We start from the raw sequence: 7,699 nt of genomic DNA, 5'->3' as shown, positions 1-7,699 counted from the left end.
AAGTGGAAGTGCCACCCAATTAGCTCACTCTGTAATGTCCCCATTTCTCTAGTGCTATCCAGATGTATGAATATGCCTGACCTCCATCCCCACAGGCAAGTTTACAGTGTAAGGGGATGATTGGCTAGCCAGAGGGGACAACCACTTAGACATATTTTGTTTGGTGAAGCCTTTAATAATAAAACTATATAATTTTATGTTATAAAGTTACTTTTTCTAAAAATAGAAAAAGTTAATAAAATTACTATTTAATTGAATAAATGACTTTATATGCACCCCTTGGCTCATATTCCTAAGCAGCATATTATTAAAAAGTGGCCCCACTTTCAATGATGAGCTAACCCCTCTATTAGGCGAACCTTTATGAGAGCCTAAGATTCCATTGGAATCTTCTAGATGCCAAGAGGGAGTTCGAATTAGGTTTGGGAGGCATAAGGAAGCTTCTACGTGAAAATCTGGGCATTATTGTTTTGGAAATTATCTTCTTGCTTTGGCACGTATTGCAGCAGAGAATCTAGGTTTGGGGAGCTTGGAGAGGACGAAAAATCCTCCAATAGCTACAGGTGTGGACGATACCCCTCACCCCCAGCATTCCCATGGCAGCATATTATGGTTCAGATTTGACCATTAAGGGTCAGGTTCAGCAAATTCCTCCATCAGCATCAGCTGGCCTATGACAGCAGATCTGGGTCGTTTGCAGGTTGTTTTCAACAGTTTTGGTGAAATTTATTGAAGGCCGTACTATTTCCAGCCCAGCCGTACCACCCCCATGCTTGGGTGAGCCAATAAAATAAATATGGGGGCTTGGCATTGAAGTATGTGCCCAGATTCCATTGACAAGGATTAATAAAGGCAGATATGTGGTTAACTTGGAGATTTTACAGTGTATGTGGGCTGCACCAGTATTTATGTGAGGAAAATTGATCAATTTGGGAGGATTTGCCTGGCAACCATTGGAATTTCTATCCGGGTCATCATATTTCTGCTCAATTTCTTTTTGATAATTCATTTTAGGGTCAAATAAGTGGTGTGGAGCCTCTATCTCAGTTATCAAGCTCTCCACCAACATTCTTTTAATTTCAGTCAAATAAAGGAGGCTTTCTAGGCAGGCTTGGGATCCCTGGTAGGCCAATTCTGGCTTTGAATGTTATTAATAATGATTTCTATTGATTGGTTAGTTGTTGCTAATAAAACCTAGATGTTGATTGTTTATTTCAGTCATTTACTATATTTGCTAGCATTAGTTTTCTTGCATTTTACCATAAACCTCAAGCACAAAACTAAAAACAACTCATCAAAACTCAAAACTAAACTCGCTGATCAAAGAAATTAGAACCTGAAAAATAAGTCAATTTGTGGGGAAATTTTGGTTGGCATCTTTCAGTGGTATCAAAACGATGATACTGCCAGCCTGGGGGTCAACAGAGTAATTCTATGCAACGGGGCAGATTTGGTACCTACAGATATTACACACAGGAGACCTAGAGTGGATTTAAATTGTCACAGAGCCACCCCTTGTTTACCTTACTGGGTAAACAGGAAGAATACTGAGACCGAACAGCAATGCACAATGCAAATACACAAGAAGTACCAGAATAAGCTTGCCATTAATGTCAAAAGATGTTAATATTATAATCTGTCGTCATATTACATGTCCTCCAACACCCGGAGGTGGTACAATATATGACAGCCGAAGGGGTGCGACACAACCGTCGCGACTCCAACTACCTACCCATCGGCTAACTAACTGACCGCCGTAACTCATTATTACCGACGACAACATAAACATAATATACCAACATAACATAATGATTATTCCCGTCAACATCATCCCCCCCAAGAAAAGAAGTCGACTCTGACGACTTAATACAAAATAGAGATGAACGGCAGGAACTACTAACGCCAGTCGGGCCCGGATCTTATACACTTGCTGCGTCCTCGCCTAAAAACCCTTTTCTGCTACCATCTGATGCTCAAGTGCGGATTTCACCAATATTGCTTCCTTTGCCATCATAGTTCTCCTGGGCCTAACCCAAACTTGTCTGCAAAACACGTTTTTCAGTCTCAACTTCCACCAACTGCTACTCAAATGATTCTGTCTCCCTAGCCAATTTGTCCTCGATAGCCACCCGTGCTGCTCTCTCGGCATCCAACTCCTGGGTACGCTAAACTAAGTCTCACGTGACTATTGCCTCCAACCTGGTGGTCAGCTCCTCCCGAGCCCTCTGTGCATCCACCACGGCAACCTCACGTCCAACCGAGACATCCTCCGAGTTCCTCAAAGCGTACCAGTCATGCCTGGAGGTGGCCACAATCCACTGGCACAAATGCTAGGAGACACCTCAAATCCTCCATCACACTCCCCAAAGGCTAAAAACTGAACTGAATAACTCCCTGGTGTCATACAACTGTGCGGACCTGCAATGCCTTCCCTCAAACTCTGTTTGTTCCCAACCTCCAAATCCGTCTCCCTCTACAGCTTATGGCTTCCCCGCCAATGCTTAGCTGCAAGCTTCTTTCTCACAAGACAGACAACTCCAGCAAATCATTTGAAATCTGGTCGTCGTCGTTTTTTTTGTTTTTTTTTTTTAGCACTGTAATGTCCCCGATGGCACCCCGGCCATACAACCTCCCTGTACAATCAACAACAGCATTGGCACCTCCGATCGTGCGGCTACCTTCCCGTGCGCTCGATTATCGTACGGACACACCTCCGGTCAACAACAGCACTGGCACCTCCAATTGTGTGGCTGCTTGGTCTACCTGTGGCGGTCATTTTGCCCTTACGTGGCTGTGTGGATTGTGCGGACTTGGTCTCTTTTTTTCTTTTTCCTTTTACGGCTGCTGCGTGTAACCCTTGCTGTGCGTGTTGATCGGGCCGTGCGGTGCGTGGTCGGGCCGTGCGGTGCGTCTTCCTCCTCCTTTATCCCTTGCTGTGCGGCGGTGTTCGGTGTTGTGCGGTGGTCGGGCTGTGCGGTGTGCGGTGTCTTTCTTGTTGCGCGCGGTTGTGCGGTGTCTTATCCTTGCGCGGCGGTGTCTTCTTTCTATCCTCGGTGTGCGGCATGTTATCCTTGCGCGGCCTTCGGTGGCTCCCACCGCACGATGGTGCCAACGTCGGTGGTTCCACCGCACGGTGGTGTCACCGTCGGTGGTTTCACCGCACGGTGGTGATTCCACCGCACGGTGATGCCACCGTCGGTGGTGTCACCATTGGTGGTTTCACCGCACGGTGGTGCCACCGTACGGTGGCCATTTTCCTCTCTCTTTTCTTTTTTTTTTCTTTTTTTTTTTTAATTTTTTTTTGACCGCACGGTCGCCTGTCATACGACCGTACGTTTTTGTTTTTTCCCCTCATCTCCTAATTTAGATGTCTTAGAGAGTCGTCTGCTCGGGTCCCGTGTCTCTAGGATTGCCCTTCATCCTTCTCGGTTTTCCTCGCTCGAGAGTCTCCTTTTTTGGTCCTATACTTGGCAAGTCGCCTGCCCGGCCTCTCGAGTCCCCTTCCATCCCCTCGGGTCCCCCTCCGGACTCCCGGGTGTCCTTCCGGCCTCTCGGGTCCCCTACACGCTTCTCGTCGTAGGGTTTCCCTTTGAACCTATTGGTGGCAAGTTTATTTTCCATGGCCATCCGAAGACCTAGAACCACAAATTCTACAGGGACCATGGTCTCCTTCCCGTACATAAGAAGAAGAAGAATAATAAATATTTTGAAGACTGCGGTCTTCCACACAAGGTTCCAATCGTTGCCAACACTCTTCGAATTATCTACGTCGCTAGGGTTTGGGGTGTCTCCCTTCCAATATTCTTTGTATTCCGGCAGGTACACCTCTGTTGGTTGCTCTGGTTCCTCTACTTCGAGCCTGTAGCTTTGGAACATTTTGTAATCTTCCATCTGCCAGTGGAAGAGCCCGTTAAGTGAGCATCTCTCATCTTCAGAACATCCCTTCAATTCAAGCACCCCTTCACTGTTCGGCTCCATCGCGTTCTTGCCCTTGCTTTCATCAGGACCCCCTTCCCCTTTATTAGAGTCCTCCGAGTCGGAAGAGGCGAGCTCTTCGCCAACATCTTGGGTGTGTAGGTCAATGGTATATTTCCGCCCTCCCTTCTCCATGGAAAGTGTATTTTTCTTCCAGTTGTGGTTTACCCTCGTGTTGATCAACCACGCTCTCCCCAGGATGGCGTCATAGCCTTTCTTCTTCGAGGGAATAACCACAAAATCTAACAAGAATGGTTGCGTACCAATTGTCACTTGCTGGGCCATCAACAGGCCGAGTGGCTTAATGCCGTGTTGGTCCGCTCCCACCAGGTTGAATGTGGGTGGCCACAGGGTGGGCTTCCCCAGCCGCTTCCATGTTTCTTCTGGTAGTACATTCACCCCAAATCCACCGTCCACAATGGTGTCCTTCAGAATGGTCCCACGGATACCCATTTCTACCACAGCTGGGTGTCTACCACTGCTCAAGGCTAGTAACATCGGGTCAGTCGAAGGGCTGACAGAAACCTCCACCTGTGGTGTACTCTTCGAAGCAGTGGCGGGAACCCCTACCTGTGGTGCACTCGACGATGTGATGGTGGGAACCCCTACCTGTGGTGTACTCGACGATGTGGTGCTTTGCACATTGGTGAGGATGGCAGTCCTCAATTGTGGCATAGAGTCTAGAAGGTCTTTTACCTTTATCGGCACCTCCATCTGCAAGATTTGCCCAATGATGTTATTTTCCGCTTCCGTACAGGATGATGTACTCGCCACCTCGTTGTCCCGTCGTTCGGTCATCATCTCACGTTCAATATTGGCCTTTGCCTCCCGTAATCTCTCCTTCTCCGTACGGGGGTCGGGATAAGTGGCTTTTTTCGTCTGGGCGTAGGTGATCTCCAGTACTTCTTTCTCACCAGTCTTCTCAGCCTTCTCAATGTGGAGGAGATTAACCCCTACCTGCGGGCAATTTGCGTCCTCATGGTCGCCTGGCCCACACCAACGACAAAGGTGCAGAGGGGTGGCTTCCTTCGTGCAATCACGGGCGAAGTGCCCCCATTGATTACAGGCCCTGCATTGGATAATTGGCCGTCCCTTGGCGTCATACTGGATACGGCTTCCATTATTGGTATTGTTGCTATTCCTTCCGCTGCCGCGTCTGTTGTCCCGGTATCCTCCAGATGATGCCGTTGTGTTAGTATGTTGGCCGGTACCCGCTGGTGCGGATGTTGTGGCCTGCTCCGTGAACATCACCTAGTTCATTTGCGTACCGCAGGTTTTCATGTTGTATGGGCAGTCCCTGGTGGAGTGTCCCATCACTTGGCAAATCTCGCAGAATGCCTTCTTTTGGCAAGTACCCTTTGTGTGCCCTTCCTCTTTGCACTCAATGCACCATATGTCCCCTTCGTTCCGACCAGTGCTTCTCATTATTTTGAATTCTTTTCTCATTCGCTCCATGTCTTTCTGGAGCGCTTGCACCCGTTTGCCAGCCTCGTCGTCGCTGCTGCTTTCCTGTGAAAAGTCATCGTCCTCGGATGAGGATTTATTACTTCTCTTCTTCTTTGATGTTTTGTGTTCGCTCTCCAGGTCCATCGCCCTATTATAAGCGTCGTCATATGACGTCGGGGGTACAATTTTCATCTTCCTCCGTAGGGAGGATTTCAACCCTTCAACGAACCATCGTTTCTTCAATCCATCTGCGGGTTGGCTTTCCATTTTACCCAAGAGTTCTTTCAGCCTCCGACTGTATGCACGTACTGTCTCCTTGGTACCTTGTTTGGTACTGTATATCTCCGTTACAATTTCATTGTCATCACGGAGCAACCGAAACTCCCCCGTGAATTCCTTTTGTAGATTGGCCCACGTGGCCACTTTTTGCTTGTCCACATCGGAGTACCAATCTATGGCAACTCCTCGTAACGTGGCTGGGAATTGCTGTACCCAGTCATCCTGGTCTGTTACTCCATTGGCGGACCAAATGGTTTCACATGTACGGCAGTGCCGTAAGAGGTCTTCCTTGCCCTCCCCTGTGAACTTTGGCAATTTCTGTTTACTCGCCATCCCAGCGCTGGGTCTCGCTCCTCTAATTCCTTGTGTGCTTGTACTTGGCGATCCTCCACCTCCTGCAACTAAACCTCCACTCGTGGGTCCTCCGGAAAAAGTTGCTGACACCGAACCAAACAAATTGCCTCCCGTACGGTACCCTTGTGCTCCCTCGGCACCTTCGGTCGTACCGTCACCTTCCGGTGTCTCCCTCCGGTTGTCCTCCGAAATAGACAAATTCTTTAGCAAGTCTCTAGTAGCGTCGACCAGGTTTAGACTTCGCCTTGTTTGTTCCACCAACTCTTCGTGGCTTCTTACCCTACGGTGGTATTCTGGCGAACTGTAGAGTTCTCCTTGGGCACCCTCCGTGACTCCTTCTGGCAGCCCTACAACAGTGTAGACAGTGTAGTTCTCTCCGTCTATCTCTGCCTCCGCAACCTCTGTGACACCTCCTGGGTTCCCTTCGGGCAACCCCTTGGCCGGTCGTCCCTCGGCAAGCTGCCTTAGCCTACGGCTTCGTTCTATCTGCTGTCTGAGATTCAACGTGGTTTGTACCACTTCCCATTCGTCACTCTGTATCTTTTTATTTTTGTCCTTATTTAGTCTATTGGGCATAAGTCACTTCCATACACAGCAAACACATGCCATGTACACAAAAAAACTTTTATTATTTTTATTTTTATTTTGCCTTTCGGCCACAATTTATATCAGCAGTGTGTCGGGATTATTACAAGGTTCAATTTCCTCCTGGCCTGGCACCATCTCGTTCCATTTCCCGTCGGCTGTTCTCTTCGTAGCATTGCAGGATTTGTTGTCGTCACTCTTCCTGGGCAATCTCCTCCAGGCGGGCCTGTTGTGCCAGCGATGCCTGTGCAAGCAACCGGGGGAGGTGGTTCATCAACCGGTTTACTGCCGGGCTAACCTCCGGTGCTGTCCACACGGCACTTGGTGGGATTTCTGCCTCCGCCGCCTCTCGTCGGACGTAGGTCTGAATGGCTACTTGGAGCAAAATTGAAAATTCTCGCATTGCCGTGTCTTCTCCTATGTAAAGTTCTGTTCGAGCGTCGTCGGCCTCCGGGTTTACTTCACCAACAGGTAGGCCCATTGTGTCTGTGCGCCATCCGTGTCTTCCGTTCCTGAGTTCGTCTAGGCAGCGGCGGTCGTTGTAGTATAGTGGTGAGTATTCCCGCCTGTCATGCAGGTGACCCGGGTTCGATCCCCGGCAGCGGCGCCAAATGTTTACCTTACTGGGTAAACAGGAAGAATACTGAGACCGAACAGCAATGCACAATGCAAATACACAAGAAGTACCAGAATAAGCTTGCCATTAATGTCAAAAGATGTTCATATTATAATCTGTCGTCATATTACATGTCCTCCAACACCCGGAGGTGGTACAATATATGATAGCCGAAGGGGTGCGACACAACCGTCGCGACTCCAACTACCTACCCGTCGGCTAACTAACTGACCGCCGTAACTCATTATTACCGACAACAACATAAACATAATATACCAACATAACATAATGATTATTCCCGTCAACACCCCTTGAGACCAATATGGGTGATATACCTAAAGGATAGAGGAGCCCACCTAGACAGGAGAGACGGATTCCACTCAATCCTGATCAGATTATGAAAACCTGGCTGAAGCACAGCAAAGAATTGTTCAGGCAATCAAC

The 7,699-nt window shown here is 48.5% G+C and overlaps 1 non-coding gene across 1 annotated transcript; it reads left to right on the top strand.

Annotated features, from left to right (window-relative positions):
• Positions 1-7,174: 7,174 nt before the first annotated feature.
• Positions 7,175-7,246, top strand: TRNAD-GUC (transfer RNA aspartic acid (anticodon GUC)). Its single transcript has one exon. It is a non-coding gene; the product is annotated as a tRNA-Asp (tRNA).
• Positions 7,247-7,699: the final 453 nt, after the last annotated feature.

The sequence above is a fragment of the Cryptomeria japonica genome, chromosome 8 (assembly GCF_030272615.1).
Source record: "Cryptomeria japonica chromosome 8, Sugi_1.0, whole genome shotgun sequence".
NCBI classification, from domain to species: Eukaryota; Viridiplantae; Streptophyta; class Pinopsida; order Cupressales; family Cupressaceae; genus Cryptomeria; species Cryptomeria japonica.
This window is presented reverse-complemented; position numbering and strand designations above follow the sequence as displayed.